Raw genomic sequence first — 16938 nt, forward strand, 5'->3', positions numbered from 1 at the left:
GGATTAAAATATGGTATTTCTAAATGTAATAAACTTATCAAGCATTAATGAAAAGGGCGTTGACCAATCTTCTTATGCAAAATTTGTCTATTGGTGAATATGATTCAAGCAAATGACTTGAAAGGCAGTACTCCTAGCAGTGTGACAAGAGAACCTATGTTTATAAGGTGATGGCTATTATTCATTCACAAGAAGGCTGCATCCATACCCAATATAGAAAGCATTCTTATCACAATCATGCATTGTATCATGCATTTTCTTATACATCTATGCACGTATCTGTAGACCTAAAAACGTAGGTCCCTCTTCTAGAATCCATAAACTTGACTAAGGAAAAGGATAAAAAAATGAAGTAAGGTCACACCTAGGAACTTAGTACCAAAAAGAGCTTGAAGGAATTTGGAATAATGTTGCGCACCTAATTAGTTTGCTCGAGCAAATGTTTTTTAGACAACTTTTTCCCTTTTATGAGATCATGCATTTTCAAAAGTTCATCTTGGTGTTTTAACACATCACTTTCCATTTTCAAAGTGGATCTTCCATAACAACATCTACACTTTACACTGAGAATGAATGGCCGGATTTTAAAGAATACATAGTAGCTATAGAAGAGGAAGAATTGGATGAAAATAACATTAGGGAATTCACAAAATTAATAGGACACTATGAACAAGCTTGGAAACCCGCTAGAGAGGAATTTGAAACAATAGATGTGGGTAATGAAAAATTATAAGAAAAAACTAAGGATAAGGATTGTGATCACTCCTAAAGTGAGAAGATTTGATTGCATTACTCCGAGATTATATAGATATGCCTGGTGGATAGGGTACTTTTATTAGAAAGATGCAAACCGGTTAAGAAAAAGTTAGGAAGAACTCATCAAGATTCCTTGATCAAGGTAAAGACAGAATTTGAAAAGCAATGGGATGTTGGTTTTCTAGAAAGTAGTCAAGTATCCTTAATGTGTGTCCAACATAGTGGTAGTACCCAAAGAGGAAGATAAAATCAGAGTTTGTGTGTGGACTTTCAATTGTTAAGGAAGAAGAATCTTAGAATTTGGAATAAGAGTGTGAAGAAGCTTTCGCAAAAATCAAGTAGTACCTACTGAATGCACCCCTATCTATCAAGCTGAATTGCAAAATGGCACGTTCTACTAGCTGAATACGATATAGTATATATGACAAGGAAAGCCATAAATGTCATCGCCGATCACCTAGCTGACCATTTGTGAAAGTTTATGAGCTGTTAAAATTTAATTTTCTTGATGAAGATGTGCTTTTAGTCGAGGAAGGGAAATCAGATTGTTGGATTATATACTTTGATGGTGCTATGGTAACGGAGTGGGGACAATGCTAATCTCTCCTGATAAGAAATAGTATTTGGTTTCAGTTAAGTCGTAGTTTGAGTGCAATAACAACATAGGAGTATGAAGCTTGTATTCTCGTTTTAGACGTGGCATTGGAGCTAAACATTGGAAAGATAGATGTGTATTGGAGACTCGATTTTGATTATTTGCCAAGTGAAAGGAAAAGGGCAAACCAAGGATGAGAAGATGAGACCTTACCAAGAATACCTGTCTAATTTGGTTAGAGAATTTAAGGAAATAAAATTCACCCATTTGGGAAGGGAAGGAAACCAGTTTGCAGATGCTTTGGCCACACTAGCATCTATGGCCAAGATAGACTTTGGGCACAAGGTACAACCAGTACACATCAATATCAGAAATAACCCAGCTCATTGCTGCTCAGTCGAAAGAGAAGTGGATGGAAACCCTTGGTACTATGATATCAAGAATTTCATCCAAAACCAAGCATATCCCATTGGGGCATCCAAAATCGACAAGAAAACCTTGAGGAGGTTGGCAATGGATTTTTATCTTGATGGAGAGATTTTGTATAAGAAATCATCCGACGGGACTTTATTGAGATGTTTGGATGAATTTAAGGCAAAAAGCACGTTACGAGAAGTCCATGAAGGGATTTGCTCATCCCATGCTAGTGGACATGTGATGGCTAGGAAGATATAAAGAGTCGGGTACTTTTGGATGACATTAGAGAAGGATTGCATCGACTATGTCCGAAAATGTCATAAGTGCCAAGTATACAGTGACAAAATCAATGCCCCTCCAGCTCCTCTGTTTAACTTGACATCTCCATGGCCCTTTGTGATGTGGGGAATTGATGTGATTGGACATGTAAACCCAAAAGCCAACAATGGTCATAGGTTTATTCTCGTGGCTATTGACTACTTCACAAAATGGGTAGAAGCCGAGTCATTTGCTCATGTGACGCAAAAAGTGGTGAAGAAATTTATTGATAGAGATTTGATATGTCGGTATTGTTCACTAGAAGAAGATTATATCTAACAATGCCCAGAACTTCAATGGTAAGATAATAATAGAACTCTACCCTAGATGGAAAATCAAGCATTCCAATTCCTCGCCATATAGGCCAAAGATGAATGGTGCGGTAGAAATTGCTAACAAAAATGTCAAGAAGATTATTCAGAAGATGATACACTTATAAGGATTTACATGAGATGTTGCCATTGGCCCTTCACGCGTTCTACACCATAGTCTGAACCTTAATAGGAGCCACCTCGTAAATATTGGTATATGGAATGGAGGTGGTGATGCTTTTAAAAGTGGAAATCCCCTCATTAAGAGTATTGATAGACTTTGAGCTAGAAGAGGTAGAATGGGAAAAGGTTAGATATGAACAGTTGAATCTGATAAGTGAAAAGAGGATAGCCGCAATCTGTCATCATCAACTTTATCAAAGAAGGATGGCCAAATCATACGACAAGAAGATTCGACCTTGAGGATTCCACGAAGGAGATCTTGTATTGAAGAAAATGTTGTCTTTTACCAGGAGAAGATCAGAGTAAATGGACGCCAAACAATGAGGGCCCTTTGGTGGTAAAGAAAGCGTTCTCTTGATAAGCTTTATTGTTATCTAGAATGGATGAAGAAGATCTAGTTAGACCTGTGAATGCTGACTCTATAAAGAAATACTATGCTTCCAGATCAATGAAATAAAGTTTGGCCATGAATTCTCTCTGTAAAGAACCTTTTCTTTATAAAGCGCATGATCGCATAACATTTAAGATCTTTAACTTAAAAGAACTGTTTTTACACATGACTAAGAAGATGACTCCATCAATTCTCAAATTGGAGGGATCCAGATCAAATTTAAACCTGATAGGTATTGCACACCACACTAGGGGGCAAAAAGTGCTCATTAGGGTCTATAGTGAACCAAAGCCCAAAAAAGGGTATCATCAAAGAATTTCTAAAACACCTTTTATGAAAGTTGCTTAAAACAAAAAAGTTTTTAGTTTTCATGAAAAAAAAAACTAAATTTTTTGAGTTTTCCTCTTAGAAAATAATTTCTCAAAAATGAAAAATACAATACTCAATAGAGCAAGAAAAGGCCCCATAAAAGAAGTATAGCGCGTGGATCATATTCTGGTTCAAGAGGACGGGTCAAACAAACAAATGGAAACAAAGAAGTCTACAATGAAAAGGGGGATCTATGTTTCAAAAAAGTAAGTAAAAAAAAACATGCATACTATATTGTCATAACACTAACCTGGCAGGAGAAGGTTTGACGAAAGCCATGATAGTTCCAAGTTTTAGGAAACCGCTGAGGTACAGAATCTCAGGTCAACGGAACTACGAAAAAAGATAGGGATTGTAAACCAGCACTACTTCATTGCCTCAAGGTATGATGTTTTTTTTTAAGAATTTTAAGAGGAGCTGGTCACCCGATTTCGAGACTATTACTTAGAAAAGCGTGGAGTTTTCTAAGAATTTCAACATGGCCCTGTCACTCGATTTTGAGACCATTTCTTAGAAAAGCGTGGAGTTTTCTAAGAATTTTAAAAGGGTCAGTTACCTGATATTGAAATCGTTTCTTAAAAAAGCGTGGAGTTTTCTAAGAATTTTAAGAGGGACCAGTTACCTGATATTGAAACTGTTTCTTAGAAAAGCGTGGAGTTTTCTAAGAATTTTAAGATGAGTCGGTCACTTGATAATGAGACCATCTTACATTTGGGTAGGTCACCCATTAGAATGAGACCATTCTCCATCTTTTTTTTTACCTGGGTAGGTTACCCTTTATAATGAGGCCATTCTTCCCCTAGGTAGGTCACCCATAAAAATGAGACCACTCTTCCCCCTTTCCACTTGGGTAGGTCACCCATCACAATGAGACCATTATTTTTTTTTCTAGGTAGATCATCCATTAGAATGAGACCATTCTCCATCTTTTTTTTACCTGGGCAGGTCACCCATTATAATGAGGCCATTCTTCCCCACGGGTAGGTCACCCATAAGAATGAAACCACTATTTCTCCTTTCCAGTTGGGTAGGTCACCCATTAGAATGAGACCATTCTCCATCTTTTTTTTACCTGGGCAGGTCACCCATTATAATAAGGCCATTCTTCCCCCTGGGTAGGTCACCCATAAGAATGAGCCACTCTTTCCCCTTTCCACTTGGGTAGGTCACCCATTAGAATGAGACCATTCTCCATCTTTTTTTTTTTACCTGGGTAGGTCACCCATTATAATGAGGCCATTCTCCCCCCTGGGTAGGTCACCCATAAGAATGAGACCACTCTTCCTCTTTTCCACTTGGGTAGGTCACCCATCATAATGAGACCATTTTTTCTGGGTAGGTCACCCATTAGAATGAGACCATTCTCTATTTTTTTTTTTACTTGGGTAAGTCACCCATTATGATGAGGCCATTCTTCCCCTGGGTAGGTCACCCATAAGAATGAGACCACTCTTCCCCTTTTCCACTTGGGTAGGTCACCCGTCATAATGAGATCATCTTTCATTTTGGGTAGGTCACCTGTCATAATGAGATCAAACATATATTTTCATATTGGTTGTGGTTAAAAGAGATCGCTAGATGGGATCTCAGGTTAATCCAACCACATACATAGTTTAGCTTTGGTTAAAGAGAATCGCCAAATGGAATTTCAGGTTGACTGAGCTACACACCGACTTTGCTTCAGATTAAAGGAGATCGCCAGATGGGATCCCAGGTTAACCTAATCAAAAGGGCAGATAGCCCATCAAAATAGACCAGCGTGAGTATGTGGGCAGGTCACCCCTGAAAATAGACCAGGTTTGAGTATGTGTGGGTAGGTCGCCCGTGAAAATATATCAATTTTCTTTTAAAAAAAAAAAAGCGGCAGGTCACCCATGATAACGAGACCATTTTCTTTCAAAAACTGAAGTCCTTGGATGAGTGGATCACTCAGCAAGCAAGGAATACTTTTTTTTCCCCTTTCTTTACAAGCTTACTATGCAAAACATTAAGGAGTTTTGATTCGTAAGCATTGTAAAGAGGGGGCATCTGTTGCTACCTAATTTTTGATCCATGTTTTGATAAATTTTTAAAAAAATAAAAATAAAATAAAAAAATAAGGGTTTACATGTGGCGATAACATAGAGCATCAAGACTAATATTAAAAAGGCAATACAACACGGAGATAATGACTGAATCATATATAATTACTGCAATATAAAATACCATAGATATATGATTTGATTCGTGCTGGTTAGGGAAAATAATCAATGCAATAAAAAAAATACCATATATATAGGATTTGTTGGTGCTAGTTATAGAAGACAATCTCTGCAATAATTATTGCAATATTTCTTTAAATAGCACATGTAGAAATTTTCTATATAAATGAAGACGCAACCATATAAAGAGGGAGGAGAGAATTTGGAGGAGATTTTTTGGAAGACAAAAAAAATTAGGGCATTCACAAAACCCTAAACCCATCTCTTTGAAGCCAGCCGACTGCCCATCCTCCGAGAACCTGAAAAAAAAAAGAAGAAGCCGCCGCGGACCTCCCCTCTCAACCAAAACAGATTCACCAGACCCTCCCTCATTGTGGCACAGCCGCCTCTCCATCTCTCCATCTCACAGACCCAGTAGAAGAGGACCCCATTTAACCTCCAAAAGCCACCATATAGGCTTTCATCCGGTGTTGTAGGAGAAGCCTTTGTTTTTTTGTTTTTTTTCTTCCTCCTAGTCCAGCAGGAACTTCATCTCGGCGCCACAACAACAACGTCATCCCTGCCCATCACAGTTGGTTCCTTTTGGGAGAAACACGGCAGTAAAGCTAATTCATGTTACAATATCAAGACTCCATCCTCAGCCATCAATAGCGTTGCCTCCAACGATGAGCTCCATCCCCAGCATTGGTTGCAGTCAAGATTAGCGGCAACGTCATCAACAAATCCTGCAACCGGGAAAACATGCAAGCCAGCAGACAGCAGTTTGTATCTTCTCAGCCACGGTTGTAGACATCCGTCCTCAACACTAACATATATAAAAGGAACCAGCAGAGATAGAAGGAAAATGGACGAGCACAGTACAGATAAGGAGAGCACAGAAAGCAGAACATGGGAGAGAGGGCAGTGAAACGAAAAAGAGACAGAAGGAGCGTGAGGAAGAGCAACGTGAGAGAGGCAGCCCACAGGAAAACAAAGAAAGAGTAAGAAAAAACAGAGGGAAGAACGTCCATTCCACCAGCACATCACACCTTCATCATTGTCTTCGCCGTCTCCAGAGAGAGCATTAGCAAGAAGACAAAGACAGAGACCAACACCAGTTTTACCAGCGTTCGTCATTGTCTCCAGTATCAGTGATAACCTGTTGTGTGCAGAAGCAGCAGCAGTAGCAGCATCTTCGCCCGTTTCAGCGCCAGGTAAGTTTCCATGCATTCTCTTCACTTTGCATTTTAATTACTTATCTACTGTGCATGCCTTTTGTGTTTACTGTTCAAGTGAATTATAATTCACTTGAACCGTAGCTGAGTAGTGGTTTTATTTTATTTTATTTTTTTTAAAAGAAAGAGAGAGAGATTGATGATTTTAAGGTCTGTATTTTTTCTATATATATAATAAAAAAATTTTATATCAATCTCGCATTTAGAATACCCGGTTTTTTTAACACAAATACGGAAAATATACAAAAAGATATAAAAAAATGGTTTTTTGTGTGTTGCATACGGCCAATACCCTAACATGTTTTTTTTTAATGTCTTAAAAAAAAGTATATTTGAAATTTCAAAATTGTGTTTTCGCATGGATTTCTTAAACATCAAAAAATTTGTTTTCTTGCATTTCTAGATTTTACAAACATGTTTGTAAAACTCCAAAGGGTATTGGCCAATATTCCAAAAAATATAAAAATCCTATTTTTGGGGGGAATTTATCTATTATTCACCGCTAATGTTTGGATAAAGAAATCTTTAAAGGACGAATATCCAAAATATTATTGGGAGTAATAAATCCGCACACATCCTTGAGAGAAGCCTTGATTATAATTGAGGACATTTTAAAATTTCAAATTTTGACTCCACGGTTTACGAGCCGTGAAAGTATGAAATACTAAGGCAAAAGGAGGTTTTTAAAGCGCTTTGAATTTCCTTAGATTTCTAAATCTTTGTCCTTCCTTCTTGCGATACATGAGTCGCAAACTCTTGAAATACTAAGGGAAAGATGAGCTTTTACAACACATGGAATCTCCTTGGATTTCTATCTTAATAAATTTAACTTGAATCAAACACAGATTTCAAGAGATCTGCATTGGTTCTCCTTGGTACTTTGTAGACATATCTAAGGGCGTGATCCACATTGACCAAGGGTTCTTTTTTTTAGACTTTGAGTCGAAGTTCGTTCATCATAGCAAACCTATCATAGGAAAACTGATGGGATTAGAAAACACCAACACCATAGCAATTATAGAGCAAACCAAACACCAAGCAGCTTACCTTAGGTAGGGCGTACTAGGGGTGCTAATACCTTCCCTTTACGCAACCAGTCCCTTGCCTTAAAATCTCTGAAAGACCAGTTAGGGTTCCTAGTAACCATAATACTAGGTGGCAACTCCAAAGAACCGAATCAAGCAAAAACACAGAACGAGAAAAATCGCCATCGGAAGCCGCGCGGGGGACGTGCAAAAAAGCACATGATGCGGTTGATGGTGTGATGATGCATCCTTCTTACGGCGAAGCCTGGAAACGCTTTCACATTATGTATCCTCACTTTTTAGCTGAATCAAGGAATGTGCGTCTTGGGTTGTGTATAGACGGATTCAACCGATTTGGGTCATTTGTTGCTCCCTATTATTGTTGGCCGGTCATACTCACAGTTTATAACTTGCCATCGAGAATATGGATGAGGCTGGAGTTCATGTTTTTATCTATTGTCATACTCGGTCCAAGCAGCCCGGGACGGAATATAGATGTTTGTCTTTGACCGTTGATTGATGAGTTGGCGCAGTTGTGGTCCTTCAAAGCTTTGACTTATGATATATCGAGGAAATAAAATTTCCTTATTAGGGCGGTCTTGATGGGGACTATCAATGATTTTCCAGCTTATGGAATGCTTTCTGGTTGGAGCACGTATGGGAAACTCACATGTCCATACTGCATGGAAAACAACAAGGCATTCACGCTAGCAAACAGAGGTAAAACTTCTTTTTTTTATTGTCACCATTGCTTCTTGCCACTAAATCACAGGTACAAAAAGAACATAAAAGATTTCTTTGTTGGCAGAGTGAAAAAGATGTTGCATCCCTGCGTCTTTCTGGTGAAGAATTGCATGATGTTGTATCAGAGTACAGTGACATTGTGTTTGGCCTTCAATCAGGTAAGCAAAAGTTTCCTAGTTTTGGTTTGACCCATAATTGGGTAAAGTGAAGTATCTTTTGGGAGCTTCCTTATTGGAAGACCAATTTGCTCCGCCATAACCTTGACATCATGCACATCGAAAAGATTGTGTTTGAGAACATTTTCAACACCGTCATAGATGTGAAGGGGAAGACAAAGGACAACATCAAGGCTAGATTGGATATAGCTTTATACTGTAATTGTAAAAATATGGAGTTGGTTTATGATGAGTCATGGGTCGTAAAACCAAGGGCAAGCTTTGTGTTAGAGAAAAACGCATAACTGCTAGTCTATAAATGGCTTAAGAGTCTGCGTTTTCTGGATGGACATGCATCAAACATACCAAGGCTGGTTAATATAGAGGACTACATATTGTATGGAATGAAGAGTTATGACTGCCACATGTTTATGCAAACACTCATCCCATTAGCTTTTCGTGATTTTTTGCCAAAGGGAATATGGGATGCACTCACGGAGATCAGTAATTTTTTTAGAGATATATGCTCCACCAAGTTGAATGCTGAGCACATTGAGAGGCTTCAAATGAATATCGTTGAGACACTATGCAAACTTGAGATGATACTCAATAGAGCATCTCCCTATACATCTACAATTCGAGGCAAAAGCTGGAGGACCGGTCTAGTATAGATGGATGTACCCATTCGAATGGTTAGATATTACAGTTGCAATGTAATTCATATATAAAAGTATTTTCTATGTTTTTCTTAATTGAAAATACTTGAATTTTAATTCTATGTAGGTACTTGTTTAATCTCAATAAAAAGGTTAAAAACAAGGTGCATTTTGAGGCTTCGATATGTGATGCCTATATTGTTGAGGAGATCTCAACATTTATCTCATACTATTTCGAATCTCATCTGAGAACAAGAATCAATCACGTTCCACGACATGATGATGGCGGTGAAGTGCCTTCCAATGGAAACTTATCAATATTCTCCAATACTGGATGACCCATACCTAAAAATGTCGTAAGAGGAAGATATTTATCGGAAATAAAGTTCAAACAAGCACACAACTATGTTCTATTTAACTGTGATAAGCTGAGACCTTTTATTCAGTAAGTTTATATATGTGTAATACTAATTAAACTTTGTCAATAATATACTATTAATTATATATTGTAATATCATACACTTATTATCACTTGCAGGTAACATCGATAATATTTGCTCTCCAATAACTTATAGCTGACCGAATCCCAGATCTTTCAATTACAAGATGAACAATTTGCCACGTGGTTCAGAACACATGTAAGCACTATCACAAACTCATTACAAGATGAACAATTATTGTACGTATGCATGTCATTACGAGATTCTCGTTCATTTACTGTTTATTAATGTACATTACATACAAGGTTTATCAAATGGGAAGGAGTGTGCCTAAATCATTGTCTTCACTAAGCTTGAGGCCTGAAAGAAAAGTTAAGTGCTACAACAGGTATTTTGTCAACGGATATGTTTTCCATACTGAAGAATACACGCAAGGAAAAAAACATACAACAACGGTGTCCGTCGATAATTTGTCGGTGGGTAAATTTTATTGACAAAAATATCGACGGAATGTGCAAATTTCAAAGGGTGGTGCATTGAATGCATCTCTGACCGAGTTAGATTGCCGACGAACTGAGAAAAATATGGAGGGTAATTAAAAAATTTGTTGTGAAATTTAAAAATTACCGATGAATTTTTTGACACTTCACCTATGGATTAAATTAAAATACTAATAATTTTTTATATTTTTCAGTGAATTCGTCGGTAAAATTATCCTAAATATTCCAACGACCGCCCCTTCAATTCATTTTTTCTTCTCCTCCGTTTTTCACCTTAAATTTTGATTTTTTTTTTTCTCTCAATTCTTCAAGGCTTTCACCTAGAATCTCTAGCTAGATTTGTTGTGAATCTTCATCAGATTAAAAGGTATGTGTTTTCTTCTATTTTATTTTATTTTATTTTAGCTATTTTTATTTTTGTTATGTTTTTTTGTTTTGGTGTATTTTTTGTAATGTAGATAAAGTTTTGAATTCAACACATTATTAAGGTAAGCATATTTCTTTCCTAAAGTCTATAGTTTTTTTTTTTTGAACTTATTGAATATTTTTTATTGTTGTATTGGCATAATTATTATTAGTTAATTTGTTGAATATTTGTTGTTAATGTTGAATTTACCTTAGAATTAGTAATTGAATATGTTGGAATAATTAGTAATTTTACTCTATTATTGCATGATTTGTGTTTAATTATTTCCATTGATTTTAATTATTAGTCTATATATTTTTTTTAATTTATTGAATATATTTTATTGTTGTATTGATTTAATTATTGAATAATTTGTTGAATTATAATTGTTAATGTTGAATTTACCTTAGAATTAGTAATTGAATATGTTGGAATAATTATTAATTTTACTATATTATTGCATTATTTTGTGTTTAATTTTTTCCATTTATTTTGATTGTTGGTTTAGAGTTTTTTTTTTTTTGAATTTATTGTTTTGTTGTATTGGCATAATTATTGAATAATGTTTTGAATTGTAATTGTTAATGTTGAATTTACCTTAGAATTAGTAATTGAATATGTTATGTTGGAATAATTAGTATAGATTGGATCAATTGGTTGTGGCTATTGTTAATATTTGTAGGTTTGTGGATTTGGGTAGTATCCAGTATAGGGAAGGTGCTGTCGAATTTTTTTTTCACATTTGAATTTAATTATATAATTATTTGTATAAAATTAGATAGATGCGTAGAATGAAAACAAGAGCTAGTCGTTTACGTACGGTCGCAGCTAGTTTGTCTAGTAGCGATAATGATATTTTCTTAGGTGCCTTTCAAGAAGAAGCACTTACACCACCTGTGCCGTCAATTGATGTTGCCTTTTCCAATGCTAGTTCACAGCGCAGAGGCAGCGTGTCTTCGCAGCGGAATCAATTTATCCACAAGTACGAGGTACAGTGAAAGGACGACCTTTCAATGTAAGTTTGTTAAGGTTTTAATTTTTTTAAAAAAATTATAACATAATTTATGAAGTAATCACTATTTCATTAATTTTATTTATTTTCAGGTTCACAAACATTGAGGCCGCTCGAGTAATATCATCAGCGTTTAAATCATCGATAGAGATTTCATTGTTTCAATGGAGTCAGATATCCAGGCTTCTTGAACAGATGGCTCAAATCAATGCATGGTTTGACAGATTTGAGGTTGGTGTTAATTTATAATTTTCAGTTTATTTCTAATAAATTATTAATATAATTATAAATAATTTATTATTTTTATTTAAAATTATTTTTTTATACACAGGACAAATTCTGCTAGGACAGTGACCATAACACTGTTATGAAGAAGGTGTGGGAAAATCACACGACAACTAGGTTACATCGAAAACAATATAAAAAAATTTTTAGACAAAAAATTATGTTTCAAAATGTAATTTTTGGTTGTGTGAAGTAGATTGCTTGATTTTTTGTACGAAGTCCAAAAAAGGGCAAAAACAAATGCGAGGGATAGGGGGTTCCAAGGCTGGAATAATGTTGCGGTTTGGTAGGATTTCAAACCGATATACATCCCGGAAGATATATGGCCACACTATCTTGAGCCCGTGATGTCTGAGCGGTTCCCACGACGCTCACAGTCCAGTGCTGGCAACCAGAATTGGCCAATTCATGGCTCGGTGACAACACACACCGGCGGCTTCGTTTCGTTTGCTGCACATACGAAACATATGATAAGATTAATTTAAATGAAATATATCATTCAATTAATTTGTTGTTAATAAATTTTTTAAATTATAAGGTACGTCTCTTGGACGTGAGCCGAGCTCTATGGAGCTGTTTGTGGAGACGCATGTGCGAAGTCAAGACACCCAAAAGTGGGCGCAACAGTTCGTTTGCAGCATGCTCAACATTTTGTGGTATGTTTGTTAAACCATTTTATCTTGTAAGTTATTATGTTTATTGAATTGAATATGATGATTACTTTTTTTTTTTTTTTTTTCAGGAGAGCTTTAATAATCGGTTGAGGGAGAGATACGGGGACGATCCTTTGACCTATTCAGAATTCGATTCGGATTTGTGGATGGAGGTTGGATCATCAAGTGGACTCGATAAAAATCGAGTTTACGGGCATTCCAACACTACGGCCGACAACTCGTGGTCGGCCCGTAGTGCTTCAACTGTTGGGAGCTCCCAATCAACATCGAGCTTCCAATCTAAGGAGTTTGTGGCCTTGCAGCAACCCATGGCTCAACTCACCGAAAAATACGACCACCTATCATCGGTGTACACACAACTCAAAGTGTCTCATGCACAACAAAGAGCGGAGTCTGAACAACAAAGAGCGGCTTATGAACAGCTTCACGAAACGGTTATGAACATGGCACATAGTGGAACATGTGTGCCTAATCCTTTTTGGTCGTATGACCACCAGCCTCCCCCTCCTCCTCCTCCTCCAACTTTATATTAATATGTAATAAACATTATTTACCTTTAAAATTTCATTTAATATTTTTTTGAAACACATTCATTTTGTAATGAATATTATTTAACTTTGATTTTTTGTTTTTGATGTTTAATATAATTTTTATTTGCATAATTGGTTTTTATTACCATTAATTTATATAATTTTATATCATGTATTCCAAATAATTTTTAAAAAACAAATTTAGAAAAAAACTATTACAAAGGGTTTATACCGACGGAATGAATCTGTTGGCATTTGACTGTAGCTGTCACAATCATCGACGACTTTCCAAACGAATACATTCGGTTAGTATTTCATACAATCACCGATAGATTTACCAACAGAATTAATCCATTGGCATTCGACAGTAGCTGCCACAAGTATCGAAAAATTTACAGATGGATATATTTGGTCGGTATTTCAAACACTCACCGACAAATTTACCAAAGGTAAGTGGCCGACGGTAAATCACGATATCACCAACGGAATAAAATTCGTCGGTATATTTCAAGCGGGAAACTTTTTTGTAGCGCGCAAATTCCGTTTGTAAGACCATCGGCAAATGGTTTTTTTGTGTTTTCGACCGATATAGCGACGAAATGTAGAATCACCGATGAAAGGAAAGCCAACGAATGTATTTCGTCGGTAAATAATTTACCGATGAAATCCTAATCACACAATGAAGGAATATTTCCGTCGGTAGGTAAAACTGTGAAATCTTATAGTAAATGATAGAATTTCATAAACCAGGGGCATGAGATTATTTTTTATCATGTTTTTCTTTCTCACTTTAAACAACATCTATTTGTGTCTACAGAAAGATAGGTGCGGTAAAGCAAAGTATTGCAAAGTTGATAAAAAATAATAACGTAAAGTAAAAAACTTTAAAACAAGAAGATTGAGATGATGATATATTTTTATTAAGTGTTTTTCTCAAAGTTTTCTTAGTTATTCTCTCTTTTTTATATGTTCAAATAATGTTGAATTACAAATTTTTTTATAAACATAAAATCCTAGATTATTAAGGAATTAAATGAATACAAGGAAATTCTAATCTGAATAGGAATTGTATTATGCTGACTGAATCGGTTGACCTTTTCTGAACTGGTCAACCGATTTATTTAATCCAACCGGTGGACTGGTTCCTTTGTTCTTAAAAAAAAAACCAAAAATTGAGTTTAATTTTCAACACCACTCTTAAACTCATAGTAAATATCTTATCTTGGTAAAAACATCATATTTGAGTGGTTTTATGAAAATATTTGCAACTCGATCTTATGTTTTTACATATTTGACTTCAACTTCTTTGTTTGTAATGCAATTTCTTAGGTAATGAAATCTTATGTCAATGTGCTTACCTCTATCATGAAAACTAGATTTTTAGTTAAGGCAATAGTTTATGAGTTGTCCATGTGAATCTTTGCAGGCTTCTCTTATGGCATTCACAATTCTTTCAATAATTTTCTTAGTCATATGGAATGACATACACATGATGTAGTAGCTACATATTCAACTCACATGTTGATAAAGTGACAATAAATTGATTTTTTGAACTTCATGTGAATGTTGTGTCTCCCATGTAGAAAATAATAATCTAATAGTGCTCTTTCTATCATTCGTATCTCCAACCCAATCACTATCACTATAACCTATAAAGTCAAAACTATTAAAATATCCATAAAATAAGCCAAAATCAATAGTTCCTTTGATGTATTGATGAATTTGCTTCAAAGCTTTAAAGTGTGTCTTAGTTGATGTCTCCATAAACCTATTCACAAGTCCTACTCCAAAAAGAATATTCAGGTGAGTGCATATCAAATATCTCAAACTCCTAACTAGGCTTTTGAATGCTGTAGAGTTTATCTTCTCCCCTTCATCATTCTTTGACATCTTCACTTTACACCCAACTAGAGTATTCACTTTTGCACAATCTTCCATCTTAAACTTTTTGAGAATCTCTTTTGCAAATTTCTTGTGGCTTACAAAGATTCTATCATTTCCTTGTTTGATCTCAATCCCTAAATAGTATGTTATAAGACTAATGTTCATCATTTCAAACTCCTTGATCATTGCTTGCTTGAAGTCTTCAAACATCTTTGGATTGTTTCCTGTAAAGATCAAGTCTTCTACATACAAACATACAATAAGAATACCACCACTCTATTTTATCTTCACATAGATAGCATATTCATAAGGGCATATTACAAATACATTCTTTAAGAAATAACTACTAATACAATTAAATCAAGCCCTTGGGGTTTGCTTCAATTCATACAAGGTATTTTTCTTTTAACTTTAGTACCTTGTCTTCATGTTCGTTCACTTCATAATCCATAGGTTGCTTAATGTAGACCTCATACCCAAGAAAACCATTAAGAAAGGCTAATTTGACATCTATTTGATAAATTCTCCATCTATATTGGGTAGTTGTGGCAATGGTTAATTGAATAGTCTCTAATATAGTAATGAGAGCAAAAAATTCATCATAGTCAATCTTATGCTTTTAACTATAGTTTTTTTTTGTCACTAACCTTGCCTTGTACCTCTTCACTCCTCTTTCGATATTTTTCTTTTCTTTATAAATCCACTTGACACCTATTGATTTCTTTCCACTTGGTTTAAAAATCGGTTCTTCTCAATTAATACAATTTCCCCATCCATAGCAATTCTTCATTTGCATCCTTTATTGTTTCTTCAAACACTATAGGATCACATGTAGCAAGGTGACAATACTTTTCTTTTAAGAAGTATAACCAAGTTTTTATACTAATCATAAATAAAAAGTAGATACTATAGATTTATTTATTTTTTATCAAATGAATATGGTTTGATAGGACCACAAACATTTGTATGTATCTTTTGTAAAGGTTGACTTGCTTTAGATGTAGACTCTTCTGGAAAGCTCTTACGTAATTGCTTGCCTACTAAACATCCTTCACATAACTGATTTAGATGTATAATGGATGATAGACCTTTCAACATCTCATTTTGTGCCATCATCTTCAAGCTATCAAAGTTTACATGTTGATGTCTCACATGCCAAAGCCAAGTTTCAACTTTCACATATGCCTTTAAGCATTTAGGCACACCCGTCTCTATGTTTAGCAAAAACATTTTGTTCTTTATCAAGGCGCAATCTTTCATCTTAATCTTATAACCCTTCTCCAACAAGTGACTCAAACTCAATATTTTTTTTTTACACTAGGGATATAATAGACATCAATAATAAATTGAGGACTTCTATTTTTTAATTTTATGAGAATCGTACTTTTTTTTCTTTTATGGAAACCTTTGAATGCTCTACGAAGGTGACATTACCTATAGTTGATTCATCAAGCTCTATAAACTTATCTTTATCTCCACGCATGTGATTACTGGCACCATTATCTAGATACTATATGTTCTCTTTGGCTTGTATTAATTCATTATGGACTGGTAATAAGGTGGTTTCTTTCCTATCTTCTATATCAAAATTGACATTCTCCCTAACCTTTTTAGTTGGATTCCAACAATCCCTAGCATAATGACCTACCTTTTTATATTCTATGTAGTGATGACAATTAAAGATCCAATCAACCTTTTTTTTCCCGCTCTAGATATGCCTTCAGATCATTCTTTCCTTTGAAAGTAGGTATTTTCAACTTAATAGTGCCTTACTCTTCACATGGATCATTATAATGCCTAATATATCATAAACTCTCCCTTTAGTTGAAAACTCCACCCTAGCCAAAACTCACATCCTTTTTTGCTCTGTTT

The sequence above is a fragment of the Populus alba genome, chromosome 6, assembly GCF_005239225.2.
Source record: "Populus alba chromosome 6, ASM523922v2, whole genome shotgun sequence".
Taxonomy (NCBI): domain Eukaryota; kingdom Viridiplantae; phylum Streptophyta; class Magnoliopsida; order Malpighiales; family Salicaceae; genus Populus; species Populus alba.